The sequence below is a fragment of the Puma concolor genome, chromosome D3, assembly GCF_028749965.1.
Source record: "Puma concolor isolate L17-30 chromosome D3, mPumCon1.1.hap2, whole genome shotgun sequence".
In the NCBI taxonomy this organism is placed as follows: Eukaryota; Metazoa; Chordata; class Mammalia; order Carnivora; family Felidae; genus Puma; species Puma concolor.
The window spans coordinates 6,727,719-6,742,199 of NC_141678.1; the positions used below are offsets into that span (position 1 = coordinate 6,727,719).

General features: G+C 53.2%; 1 protein-coding gene across 13 annotated transcripts in view; it reads left to right on the forward strand.

Annotated features, from left to right (window-relative positions):
• PITPNM2 (phosphatidylinositol transfer protein membrane associated 2) overlaps positions 1–14,481 on the forward strand; it is a 145,822-nt gene that overhangs the window by 20,304 nt on the left and 111,037 nt on the right. For 11 of the 13 annotated variants that reach the window (XM_086681526.1, XM_086681534.1, XM_086681535.1 and 8 more), the window contains exon 2: positions 13,714–13,820. The exons of 1 other annotated variant lie outside the window; for it this stretch is intronic. The gene's annotated coding sequence lies outside the window, so the exon portion shown is untranslated. Of the gene's footprint in view, positions 1–13,141; positions 13,384–13,713; positions 13,821–14,481 lie in introns of those variants that run through there. One more of the 13 variants, XM_086681528.1, reaches the window with a different exon arrangement.

Here is a 14,481-nt window from a genome sequence, read left to right on the forward strand (position 1 = left end):
ATAGCACACCTGTATCCTTGTGTAAATACCTAGTAGTGCAATTGCTGGGTTGTAGGGTAGTTGTATTTTTAGTTTTTTGAGGAACCTCCATACTGTTTTCCAGAGGGACTGCACGTTCCCACCAGCATTCCCACCAGCAGTTAAATGCTGGCTTTTAAAAGCATAGTTATTAAAATTAAAAATTTAAAACGCTTGTTCAGTAACCTGTCTTTTCTTTTTTAAAAATGTATTTATTTACTTAAGTAATCTCTACGCCCGACGTGGGGCTTGAACTCAAGGCCCTGAGATCCAGAGTTACATGCTGTGACTGAGCCAGCCAGGTGCTCCCTTGTTCAGTAAACTCCTGACGTCAACTTAACCGTACGGTCAGTGGTGTATCTCTTCCTTTACTGAATCTACTTTTTCTGCTGAGATGATCAGTTATCAACCAGTGTCTGCTTCCAGTCTGCCTCTTCCTTCTCTAACAACTTAAGACTCACCGTTTTCTAGTATTCAAAGAACGTTCATAATTTTTCAAACACTTTTCTTCACTCTTCATTCACGTATGCTTTCATTTATTTAAAAAAATGACAGGGGCGCCTGGGTGACTCAGTTGGTTAAGCGTCTGACTTCGGCTCAGGTCATGATGTCATGGCTCGTGAGTTCAAGCCCCGCGTCGGGCTCTGTGCTGACAGCTCAGAGCCTGGATCCTGCTTCAGATTCTGTGTCTCCCTCTCTCTCTGCCTCTCCCCTGCTCACGTTCTGTCTCTATCTCTGTCTCTCTCTCAAAAATAAATAAACGTTGAAAAAAAAGAAAGAGTTGGGGCGCCGGGGTGGCTCAGTCGGTTAAGCTTCCGACTTCGACTCAGGTCATGATCTTGCGGTTTGTGGGTTCGAGCCCCGCGTCGGGCTCTGTGCTGACAGCTCAGGGCCAGGAGCCAGCTTCGGGTTCTGTGTCTCCCCCTCTCTCTGCCCCTCCCCCACTCACACTCAGTCTCTTTCTCTCAAAAATAAATAAACATTAAAAAAATGACAAAACACACACACACACAAAATGTCCATGATGTTATGCCAGACATTGGCGAGGTTTTAAAAATAAATAAGATACGTTGCTTGATTTATGGAACTTAAAACTCATAGGTTACGATAAAGTAATAAAACAGAGGATGGGGCGCCTGGCCGGCTCAGCTGGTGGAGGCAACTCTTGATCTCGGGATCTTGAGTTCAAGCCCCACATTGGGTAGAGAGATTACTTACAAGTAAAATCTTAAAAAAAAAAAAAAAATAAATAAATAAAATAGACGATAAAGCTATACTTGATATGAAAAACACTTTGGGTACGTATAATCTTACATTTGGTTTCCAAGCTGACTTACCCTGGTCTGTGGGCTCCCCATTTTTCTCCCCAGAGGCAACTACTGTCGCTAAGTTTTGTGCGTGTGCATACTCTTTCGGGAAGATTCTCTGCATATATGAATATATATGACTTAGGAAAAAAACCCAGAAAACCGAAACCACAGACGGCTGCCTACCATTGTGCCCCTGCTGTTTTGACGTAACAATTGGTGGATCCTGGAGGTGGTGCTCTGTGGGTTCGCTTAGATTGTCTGGGTCTTTTTAGCGATGGGCTTAGTGTTCGGCTGATGGATGATGCACCATCATTAGGTGAGCCGACTCCCGACTCACGAAGCTCTATATTGTTCATGGCAGAAGCCTGGCAGCAAACAGGGCCGCAGCGAGTGCCCTGGTACAGAGGTGCTCGTGCGCATGTACTCTCCTGTCTGCGGAATAAATTGCCCGAAGGAGAAGCGCTAGGTCAAGGGGTGTTTTCCTTTTATTTTCGATAGCTGTCGCCGAATTGCTCTCCGTGAAGGTAGCACCAATTTACACTCCCACTTACAACGTGTGAGTGCGAGGTAGTGGTTTTTAACCTCAAAACCCCAGGCAAGGAAGAGCTTTTAAGTAAAATGAAAATCTGGAGAAAACCGTGAGAGCCTTTGCTACCGCAAAGGGCGGCTCTAGCAGAGTTCCTGGCACAGCCGGCTAAGGACGCTGGTTCCCATTAGGTGCCTCCTCGCACGTGGCAGGGAGGGGGCCCTTGATTCCACCAGGCACATTGTGGCCTGGGTGGTCCCTTCCTGGAGGGGTTTGGGCCTCCTCTGTCAGCTTGTCCATCACCAAGTATTGAGGAGCACCAGATGCTTTAAAAATGACACCAGGACATGTAAAATTACAAAATAATTTTGCCAAGGTAAGGACACTATTTTTATTTGTTATTGTTGAGAAGGAGAGAGAGAATGTGAGCAGGGAAGGGGCAGAGAGAGACAGAGACACAGAATCCGAAGCAGGCTCCAGGCTCTGAGCTGTCAGCACAGAGCCCGACACGGGGCTCGAACTCATGAACCTTGAGACCATGACCTGCGCTGAAGTTGGACGCTCAACCAACTGAGCCACCCAAGCACCCCTGAGGGCATTATTTTTATTTTATTTATTTATTATTATTGTTTTTTTGATGTTTGTTCATTTTTGAGAGAGAGAGACAGAGCACGAGCAGAGGAGGGGCAGAGAGAGCGGGAGACACAGAATCCGAAGCAGGCTCCAGGCTCTGAGCTGTCAGCACAGAGCCCGACACGGGGCTCGAACTCATGAACCTCGAGACCATGACCTGCGCTGAAGTTGGACGCTCAACCAACTGAGCCACCCAAGCACCTCTGAGGGCATTATTTTTATTTTATTTATTTATTATTATTGTTTTTTTGATGTTTGTTCATTTTTGAGAGAGAGAGACAGAGCACGAGCAGAGGAGGGGCAGAGAGAGCGGGAGACACAGAATCCGAAGCAGGCTCCAGGCTCTGAGCTGTCAGCACGGGGCCCGATGTGGGGCTTGAACCCGTGGACTGCGAGACTAAGAACGTTATTTATTTATTTTTTAACGTTTATTTATTTTTGGGACAGACAGAGACAGAGCATGAACGGGGGAGGGGCAGAGAGAGAGGGAGACACAGAATCGGAAGCAGGCTCCAGGCTCTGAGCCATCAGCCCAGAGCCCGACGCGGGGCTCGAACTCCCGGACCGCGAGATCGTGACCTGGCTGAAGTCGGACGCTTCACCGACTGCGCCACCCAGGCGCCCCAAGAACGTTATTTTTAAAGAGCTGTGCAATTCACAGACGTTACCAGGGGCCGGAGGAGGGACAACGGGAAGCATGTGTTTAAGGGGTACAGAGTTTCCGCTGGGGAGGCGGAAAAATGTCTGGAGATGGGCGGTGGGGGCTGCGAGCGGCGTGAGTGCGCCTGATGCCGCCGAACTGTGCACTTCAGACGGTTAGGGTGGCGCATGTTATGTTCCGTGTAATCGACCACACACACAGAGAAGCACCAGTCCTCCCGTGAGCAGAGGACACGGAAAAATAGGAACGATCTAACCCAAGACTGAAAAGAGGAATGGATGGAGCTTTTTGAACAGCTTGCCCCGTTAGCCATGTTTGCGGGTCACCTTGCACTGCTGAGAGCGTGGCGGCGCCTGGCGCGGACCGCTCCCCGGGTGTGAGAGCGGTCAGGAGACGCTGAGGACTGGAAAGAGAGAGCTCCCTGGGGCAGGCGCTTGGCTGGGCCTGCGGGGGCTCCGTGGTCCCTGAGAAGAGCCCGTGTGTGACCCGGGAGGCCCGAGGCTGACCTACTCTCCACCCTGAGGTGCTGGACTCACCTTCACCTGTGTCATCGCTCTGTGTTTAAACAGGGTGCTTGTCCCAGGCCTGCTGCTGGGTGTTTTCTGGGCCTGGTATGAGTGAAGCTGGCAAGCAGTAACTGGGTGCGAGCTTTGTCACGATTTTCTGTGTCCCCAGTGGCTCAGATAACTTTTGCAAAAAGAGCATTTGCCTGGTCCTGCCTAGAAGCTGGGAAGCGGAGCGGGTGTCTGCCTGGAAGAGCGCAGAGGCTCCGAGCAGGTGCGGGGGCTCCAGGGATCTGGCCAGAAGGAAAGTCTCCCCACAGAGGTCGCTTAGACTTCTGCACAGCGGCCACCAGCCTCCTTGAGGTGCTGCGTGTGTTACCGGTGCAGTCGTCACCCCAAACTGTAACGATCGTCGGGAAACCCGAGCTGTGAAGTCCCTGATTTTAGAGGGTGTGGATGTGTGCGCGAGCAGACTCTCGCTCAGGCAAGGTTGCTCCTGTGGAGAATGGGCCTCCTGCTTTGTCTGGCCGTGGGTTATGACTTGCTTTAGGGCCCTGTCTCCATTGGGTGAGTCTGTGGCCTTCACCTCACTTGCAGAGAGAGAAGCACCAGACCCAAGAAAGACCAGGATCCTGGGTTGGTTGCAAGACCACAAAGAGCCCCCTGACCCGGGCTAGTACGTCCCCGCCACCCTGTGACTGGAGCCACCCTGTGACTGGACGACCAGCTCGTGATTGCTCCAAGTCACACGGCCTCACCCCGCCTTCCGTTGCCAAACTCAGATTCCAGGAGGCGAGGTGGCCACAGAAAGCTGGAGCCCAGTCCGGGTGCTGCCCTGGCCCCCAGCACTCCATCTGGGGCATTTTGCGTCTTAGAGGGTAATCGTGAAAAGACCCGAACACTGTGGGTTCACGGTTGACGGAAACACAGCCCCACCTTTCCTACGGTGCGCCCATCTGAAAAACCGGTGTCAGAGCGCGAAGCCACCGCCGGAGGCTGTGCAGGCACCTGTGACGAGTTTCCATTTGACTCACATCTGTCAAGAAGGTGACACGACGTACCATAGCCACAGGCCGCTGTGATCGCTGAGCTGACACAGCTCCTCATGTGGGCAGAAGCATATGCTTCCCATTAAGAAAATCGCTACTTTTGAACAGGCTCCGAATAGACCTTTTTGCTTTTGCTGAAATTAAGACAATAATAATAAAACAACCCACCCGACACCCCAAATTTCTTAAAAAAGGAAAAAACATTTGATGTCAACCCAGAAATCCAGCCTGGTGTCGGAACCTGGCAGAGCCACGGGGACAGAAGGATGGCTGAGGCCGCCTGGGAGCACCGGATCGTCGTCCCCTCCCCCACGCCCGAGCGTGACAAAGCTTCAGTAGAAGGGGCCTCCGACACGAGCCAACAGGGCCGGATTTGCCTGCGAATCTGCCTCAGCCCCCATGGGATCACTGGAGAAACCCCCCAGGTGGCTGCAGCATCGAGCGGTCACGTTGAGTGAAGCCTCGTTTAGAGCACTCGAGCCCTGAAGGAGTCCTTGATAAATGGAAGGGAGACTTATTATCGGTGCTCAGCCCAGACAGAGCGGAGGGTGGGAGTGTGAGAGCTCTGCTCCCCGCCTGCACTGGCCGAGGCCGGCGGGGCACAGGCCGGCTGAGACTTGGGCTGCAGACCCACCCCTCTCTCGGGTCCCTGGGGTTGGGAGCGTGATGGGGATGGGGCAGACGGTCGCTGCTGAATCATCGGTACCGAGGCACAGCATTTGTGGACGGGCACGTGTGTGACAATAGTTACTGCGTCTAGTAGCCAGATGGTCTAAACAACCCGTCGGTGGTACGGTATGTAAATATTTTCCGTCATTATCATGGTGCTGCCGTGTTCACGTTAACAAGGATGAAGAATTACTCAGGAGCTTGCTGCAGTCAAGAGCCAGTTGGGCCACAGGCAAGGATAGCTTTGGGGGCGAGCTTGACCTCCTCTTGCTGCCTCCTGCCCAGACACCGGATCCTTCACATGGAGACCCCAGGGAGCATTCCCTTAGAGCTCTTAGCAAGGACAGAGTTTGTCTCTCATCTTGAACCAGTATGTTTTTCGCCGTTGGTGAAAGCTCTGTGACCCAGAATGTTTCCCTTTTTGCTTTGCCTACCAGGAAGCACACAGCTAAGATGATAATGATGATGGTTGTAACTCATTTGCTTGTGGATTGTCCTTGGGAGTCTCAGGATAGCTTTTCTCGTCCATTTTGGTTTCTTTCGTTCTTTACTCATCTAGTGTTTTGGGGGAGGTAAACCTGCATAGTAAGGTTTTGAGAAGCAGGTGGTATGAGTGGAGCTCACATACATGCAGGAGCTCTCATCACGTGCTTAGCCTGTGATTGGCGGGTGCGGAACTGGGCTGTGCCTGATCTCCCTGAACGGTTACCTACACTGGTGATGCCTAGGCCTGATTCTCCTGTGCATCCTTCACACATCTGATGCGCGGTAGCAGTTTGGTGAATGTATCAGTTAGGATAGGTTTGCTGGCTGCTGTAACAAACCGTTGTTACAGTCTCAGTGGCTTATCCCAACAAAGGCTGTTCTCACTCTTGCAGTTGAATTGGATGGGCTGGGGGTGGCCTCTGTGTGGTGATTCAGGGATCCCACATCCTTTCCTGTGGTGTTTCTGTCATCCCCTGGGGCTCCCTTGGGGTCCTCCACTGGACCTGGGCAGTCAGCTGCCTGGTGAACGAAGAGAGAGAGGGCATTGAGGATCACGTGGGCATTTTAGGGGCCAGGCCTGGAAGGGGTGTACGTGCCGCTGCTCCCAGAACTCCTCACGCATCTTGAACCTGGGGGTTACCTGGCCAGATGTAATTTAGGAAGAGGAAACTGGACCAAGCCGGAGTGGCATGGCAAGTGTTGTGGAACGAACAAACGCGTGAAGGGCACGGAGGTGAGGGCGGGGATCCTCAGGGGGCAGAGGTGAGGAGACTGTGTGCCTACCTTGTAAATCTAGGTGCCACAGTCGTTTGGCCTTTGTTCAGTGCTTTGGATTCTGTTTCCGTGTTCCCTTCTGCCCAGACTAGGAGGTCGCAGAATGTTGGAGCTGAGCGGAGAGGCCCTTTAGAGGCCAGCCTCCTCACTGTGCACATGGAGAAGTGGATCCCGGAGAAGGGAACTGGTCCGCCTGGAGTCAGCCAGTGAGAACGCTGGTCTCAGCACCACATCTGGGGGCATTCCCTGGGACTCCCAGGGAGCATCTCTGCTCACAGCATACTGGACGGTACGGCTGAGCCAGCCAGCAGAAGGTCCGGCTTCTGCGACGGATCACTGGAGAACCCCCCGGCCTCCACAGCAGCTGTTTGATTTCAGCATGTGTTCCGTTGGGGCTTGGGGAGTGGAAAAGGAGTCTCTCCCTGACACTTATTTAGGCACTGCCTTGTCTTCGTGACTCACCTGTGAGAGCACCAAAGAGCTTCATTGGTCCCACATTAGAAATAGACATCTCCCCCAAAGCCATTAGAGCGCCCGACCACCGTGTTCATCATTCATCGCTGCAGCGAAGTACTCCCAAACTTAGTGGCTTAAAACATCAACCGTTTTATTTATTTGCTCACAGCGTGGCAGTTGGGGCAGGGCTTGGTGGGGACACCTCATCTCTGCTCCACTGGTGTCAGCTGGGACAGCTTGACTGGGGGTGGAGGATCCCTCTCCAAGATGGCCTCACTCCCGGGGCTGGCGTGTCGGGGCTGGCACTCGCCTCTGTCTGCTGGGGCTCTTGGCTGGGACAGTGGTTCTCCTCCACATCACTTCTCCAGGCACTGTAGTAAAATACGCGTAACATAAAATTTCCCACTTTAGCCGTGTTTAAGTGTCCAGTTCAGTGGTATCAGGTATCTTCACACTGTTGTGCCACCGTTTCCATCATCCATACCCAGATTCTTTTCTTCTTCCCATACTGAGACTCTGTCCCTGTTCAACGACAAGTCCCCCCTTCCCCTCCCCCAGCCCCTGGCACCCACCCTCCTACTTCCTGTCCCTGTGAACGTGACTCCTCTGGACATCTCAGATAGGTGGAACCATGCAGTATTTGTTGGCCGGTGACCGGCTTATTTCATTCAGCACAGTGGCCTCCAGGTTCATCCAGAATGGCCTTCCTTTTGAAGACTGAGTAATAGTTCATTGTATGGAGAGACCACACATTTTGCGGATCCGTTCGTTCGTGGATGGACACCTGGGTTGTGTCGACCCTTTTCTATTGTGGATGGTGCTGCCGTGAACATAGGTCTGTGAATATCTGTTTGCGTCTCTGCCTTCAGTTCTTAGCCAGGCATTCCTGAAGGCCTGGGTCTGAACCTGGTGCAGAGTTACTTCCAGCACGTTCTGTTGGTCAAAGCAGGTCTTGGGGTCAGACTAGATTCTAAGGACCGGGACTCCACAAGGCTGTAGCTCATTGGGTCCTCCACAGAAACCATCTGCCACGACCCCTCTGGGGAAAGATCTTTGCAGGAGAGGCAGGTGGACCCGCTCGCACACACCCCTCCAAGGCCCGATTCCCCTCTCGGATGCCTCCGAATGCCCAGATGCCTGTGGCCCCGGCTTCCAGAGGCGAGGTTCCGTCGTCGGCCAAGCTCAAGCCAGAGCCCTGCTGTCCCCTCCTTTGGGGGGGCTGCAGCGCTCGCTGTCTGTTTTGTATCGCTAATGGCTGTGCCTCTTATTATATAATCTGTTATTCTGTGCCGCACCAGGCCCTGGTTACTTGTCAAAAGTTTCTAGAAGCCAGCTGTATCAGCTCCAGGCAACTGGGGGTGCTGCCTGTCCCTCATAGTATTAGTCACTCTGTACTTAGCTAAATTTAACTTTTTATCATCCAAATGATATTTTTGTGGGCTTGGAATTTTACATAATGCTACCAACTGCTGCAGGCTAAGAATTTCTCCTTTGTGTTGTGAGTGTGCATGTGTGTGCGCGCGTGTGTGTGCGTGCTGGTTTTCTCCCCCATGAACTTTTGCACGCCCAAGGAAACATTCTTCAGTTTCCCTTCCCTGTTCTGCCTTCCCGGGCCCTGGGTTTCTTCTCAGGCTCTGCTTTGCCTTTTGCCAGCTGGGAGGAAGATTGCTCCTAACAGCTTTCTGATGGCCCTGCTAATGCTTCCTTCCTTACTCGAGGGCTCTCCACTTTGAAGGTCTCTGAGGGTTTCCCTGCTGATTCCAACAGTCTGGGATTCAGAGAAGGAAGCTCAGCTCCAGAGTAGAGAGTGTCTGTTGAGAAAGCAGAGAGAAGGGTCCGGAAGGGAGGGTGGGGGTGGGGGCGGGGGCGGTGGTGGTGGAAAGGGACAAGAAGTAAGAAATCCAGTGACTTGTCCAAGGTGTGGGGTCCAAGATGCAGGCGATTCCTTTGTGCCTGTGGGAGAGACTCACCTGTTCGGTCACCACTGGGAGAAGTCAGGGCTGCGGGGGGTGGGGGTGGGGGGTGTGTGGAGCTGGGAGATCTGGCATCTCCTTGGGGAGGGGCTCCGGAGCTCTGACTTCCCTGAGCACCCGCCACTCAGAAATGGTAGCATGCTGGGCCCTTACCCAGGGGTCTCGTGCGGTCCACACGTAACTGTGCAAGCCTCCATTTTCCAGATGGGAAAACTGAGGATCGGATCAGAGGGTGAGCACTTTGCTGTGTGCCAGGCATGGCACCTACACTCGCATCCTGTAGCTCACCGGCTCTTGGCAGAGGTCTGTGAAGTAGGGGCCCGTGTCAGGGCTCTCTTACAGACAAGGAAGCTGAGTCCCAGGGAGATTAAGCACACTGCTTAAGTTGCTTGAGGCGAGGCCACAGCTGAGAGGCCACCCCAGACCTGCCCTCAGACCAGCCAGCCGTGTCACCTCTTCATTGCTCAGCGGCCTCAGATGGGACTCGCACTGGGCCCTGGGCTCTTCCCAAAGCCTGTGAGGCTGACTCCAGTCTCACCTGGTCTCCAGGTTTCCTGTAAGCAATCTTTAAGTACGGGTGTGTGTGTGTGTGTACACGTACAGGCTGCTTCTGGGAGAATCTACCTGGACTGGGATTGGCTTCTTGAGCAGGGGAACCCTGTTCTGGGAAACAGGGACAAGGCTGAAACTCAGGCTCACCTCGCACCCTTTTTATGTTTTCAAAAATATAGATGTAATGCTTGTTTTAAATTATTTTATCAACAAGTTAGGAACTCCTGGGTAGAGACCCCAAAGAATTAAACACACCTGCGCACAAAAGCTTGTATGTGATCGCTCACGGCAGCAGTTCTATTCACAGTAGCCCCAAACGCGGTGTGTTCATACAGAGGAATATTATTCGGCCACAAAAAGGAATGAGGCGCTGACACCCACTACTACACGGATGAACCCTGCAAACGTGATGCCAAGCGAGAGAAGCCAGACGCAGAAGGCCACGTAGGACGCGCCCGCTTCTATGAAACGCCCAGAACAGGCAAATCCGTAGAGACAGAAGCAGGGCGGCATTTACCGGGGACTGGGGGAGGGGGAACGGAGAGTGACCGGTGGTAACGGGCGTGGGTCTCTCTTTGGGGTCGAAGGAAACGTTCTGGAAGTGGGTAGCGCTCAGGGCCGCGCAGCTTTGTGAATGTGCTCAATGCCGCCGAATCGTGCGCTTCGGGAGGGTGAATGTATGGCATGCAAATTATATCTCAGTAAAACAAAAAATCAGAAGCCATGTCTCAGGGTGGAGTCAGACGCCCCAGCGTGTGCCAGCGACCTGTGTGGCGTGCCGCGGCCCCACTGCCATTTGCATCTGTCCGCGTCTGCACGTTTTTCGCCGCCTGCTTCACGGTCTCCATGTCAACGGGGGATGGAAACCACAGTGTTTAACTTCAGTTCTACCACCCACTCGTTTGGAACTTATGCTTCCAACCAGGGCCAGCCTGAGACACGCAGACGTCTGGGCAAGCTCGTAATTTGGCACCCCAGCAAACCGGTATTCTTTAAGTGTTTGTTTGACATTTATTTAGTGGGATGAGGAGAGACTGATAGCCTATTAATAGAAGTTGGGTAGAGAAACAGATTCACTTACTAATTCACGTCCACTGACCAAAATCAGGCAGGGATCTGAAAAATTTTCAGGAAAGCGGTTCTGACTCCTCCAAAAGGTGGGTTTTATTATTATTTTTTTTTCCCTTGCCATTTTTCAAATTACTCAGGAGGTATATTGAAGATTTAAATCTTGTTTTTTACCTTTATTTATTTATTTTGAGAGAGACAGAGAGCAAGTGGACGAGGGGCAGAGGGAAGAAGAGAGAGAGAGAGAGAGAGAGAGAGAGAGAGGGAGGGAGGGAGAGAGAATCCCTAGCGGGCTCTGCACTGTCAGCTCAGAGCCTGACACGGGACTCGAACCCACAAACAGTGAGATCATGACCTGAGCTGAAATCAGGAGTCGGATGCTTAACCCACTGAGCCACCCAGGTGCTCCCTGAAGATTTAGATTTGCTCTGTGAAGGAGAAGATCTAGTCTGTAAGGTGATGAGTGTAGTTGATTATACTGTATCGTATGATTGAAGTTTGCTAAGAGGATAGAATGTTCTCCCCACACCCGCCCCCAAAAAGGGTTGCTGTGGGAGGGGATGGATGTGTGAATTAACTCCATGGGGAGGAATCCTCTGCAGTATGTCAAACATCACCTCGTACACTTAAAAAAATTTTTTTAATGTTTATTTATTGAGAGAGAGAGAGAAAGAGCGAGAGAGACAGCATAAGCAGGGGAGGAGCAGAGACAGAGGGAGACACAGAATCGGAAGCAGGCTCCAGGCTCTGAGCTGTCAGCACAGAGCCCGACACGGGGCTCCAACTCACAAACCGTGATATCATGACCTGAGCTGAAGTCAGACGTTTAACCGACTGAGCCACCCAGGCGCCCATCCTCGTTCACTTTAAATATATCACCGTTTTGTCAGTTGTATCTCAGTAAACCCGGGGAGAAAAACTTTAAAGGCACAGAACGTTTTCTTTTTCTTCCTGATAATCAGCAACTCACCACCAGCATATTAATGGGTTCCGGAACCCCGCCTCCCTGGGACCACAGCCACAGGTGTGCACGGACCATGCACGCGACAGCTCTCAGCCACGAGGCTTGTGTTTTACTTTGACTTCTCATCTTCCCAAAGGGAGTGGGCTGATTTGCTTTTTGCCTTTTGTGCGAGGGGTCATGGGAGGAGACCTGAGTCACCCAGCAGCATCTTCTATTTAATCCCCGTGATGTTTTCCTGCCTCCCGCCACCCACCCCTAGAGGTTCCCCCAAGGAGCTGACCGGCTCCTTAGACTGATCCTGCATTCACTTTTTGGACTTCAAATGCTTTCTCTTTTTTTGAGTCAGAAAAATGATCTCCCCGCGGTGCACCTCTCTGTAAGGAGCCTCCGCTTCTCTCTCGCAGCCCCTGCCGGTCTCATTCTGCTGGCTGTGAGTCACAGCTGACCTTCTCACCCACAAGAGGCGTCACGGTGGCGTGGAGGGGGGCCAGCCTCCAAAATCTGGCTTGCCATTGACTGTTGTGTTGCTATGGCAAACTTCTGCCCTCTCAGTGGGCTTCCTTACCTCTGAGGCTCACGGCTGACCTCACACGGGGTGAGTTTGGAGGTTTTGTGATGGCCGCTAAGAAACAGAACGGAGAGACCACATGGAGGCAGGGCGTGTGTGCGGTGAGCTGTGGAATTTGGTGCAATGGAGAGGAGAGAAGCTGGAGGGCCCGGAACCTGGGAACCCTGAGATGTGTTGTTCGTTCGGGATCCGGCGTGCATATGGGGGTGTATGTGCGGCCATGGACAGGAGCGGCAGGTGCAGGGCCAAGATGGAGGCTCACCCCTGCAGGCCCAGCCCAAAGAGGACTTTTCAGAGTTGGCCGAGCCTCCTCCGGGAGTGTGGGCCCGCACCGCTTCGGGTGGGCGTGTGAAAAGCTGGTCTCCGCTGCTTGCAGCCACACCTCCCACTGCTGTGCTGTCCCCAGTTAGATTCTCTCCCTCCTCTGAACTCTTACCGCCTGTGCCCTCATTCGGCAGTTTATCGCTTCTGCTGTCCCGAGCCACCACAAAATGCCCCTTACTTTACCTTTACCTTTACCTTTGTCGAGGATACTAGCTCCTTGCGGGCACAGGCTGGTGACCCCAGAGCCGCCAGCGCCTGGCCTCAGCCCTTGGCGTGAGGTTATTCCGGACCTGGGGGGATTGGTTCCTGAAGAACCATGGCTTCTACGGCCCATGCAGGGGGTGGGGTGGGGAGGCTGCCTTCCAGTCATGGTCAGGGGAAGGCCTCCCGGCTGCTGCCCACTTCCTGGGCTCGGTATGGGGTCTAGCAGGCGTGTCAGACAAACAAGGATATGTTGAGGTCGAGCTGCAGGTGTGGGGCCACGGCGGGAGCCCCGGGTTGGGTGGCGGCTTTAGCAGTGCCTGTGGATTTTCTGATGTCTCGTAGTCTGATTGTACCCGGGACTCCCCCGAAATCCATTTCTCCACCTTTTCCGTTTTGTTGTCAGTGCTCATCTCTGGCCTTTGGATATCTGGCAGAGGTGGGTCTCCAGTTACACACCGCCCAACTGCAGGGACTTGATGGGAAGGAGAGAATTATCTGCATCACCCCATGACGCTGCTCGTGACCCCGCCCCGGGCACCAGGATGCTCGAGGCTGGTGGCCAAGAAGCCCAGGCTGCCGTTCCCCCCTTTCTTCCACTTGCCTCCCCTCTGCAGCCTGGGGTCCTGCAGTCCCAAAATTTGATAGGTGAGGAATCTCAGGTTTGATGCCGAGAGCTCTGAGCCGGGCTTCTGAGATAAGAAAGCTCGAGTGTGTGCAGGGGGGTGTGGGGTTCTGAGTGTCTCCCTAAGCAGAGGGAGCTCTGGGCAGTGCTGGGTGCATCAGCCTCCGTGATTGAAAGGACTGGGCCCCTTTGTCGAGAGAAGACTCCTTCAGCCCAGCGTCCCCTGTCCTGTCCCCTAGGCACAGCTAAATTTCTGGTCTTTGGCGTTGCTCAGGATGAGGCCAGGCCCTGTGGGTTTCCTGGTGAGTTTCCCAGGCGCCTCACCTCCTCCCCGACTGGGCTTCTCCCTGCAGGATGCTGACTCTTGCTTCCTGGTCCCCGACACCCTTCCGTGTGCCTAGTGAATCGTCCCTCCTCCTGCAGCAGGACGTCGAGGGAGCCTTCTGACGCAGACCCACAGGTAAGGACCGCCCACTGGCTTTGGAGTTTGGGGGAGCTGGGGCTCGCTTGCTATTTCCTCTTTCTTAAACATCTGACTTTATCTGATTAATGGGGTAGATTGTATTAATCGATCCTGCTTCTTGCAAATATTGATTGCTCACTAAGTAGGTAGGACTGATGTTCTGTCTGTGGTTCCTTTAGTTGCCAGATATGATACAACCCCCCTCTGGTGGCCCTTGTGACTCTCCACTGTACAGGGCACCCTGAGGGACTTCTCTTCTCTTCTCTTGGACCCCCTGGCCCAGCCTGGGCTCCCCACCCCCAGGAAATACGGCAGGACAGGAGTTTCAGGATTCCTCGGCCTTGGCAGAGGGCAGGGGCTGGGCGTTTCCCATAAGCTGTGATTGGCGACATGGGAAAAACCTTGTGTGTGTTTTCACGTAGACATTTGCCTAGATGAGAAACCGAGCAGGGGCTGTGGCGTGTCTGAGGTCCTCTCTGGAGTCAGTGGTAGCCCCAGGACTAGGGGTGGAGTCTCCCTGTGCTTAGTTCTTTCTCTCCTTCTGCCCTGGATCCTCCTGGGCTTCTTGTCCATCCAATTCCGTTTCCTGTCCCCGGGTCTCTGGCACAGGCCTCTGTCCGTCCCCTTTTTGTCCTGCCAAGGCCTTCGGTGGGTAGAG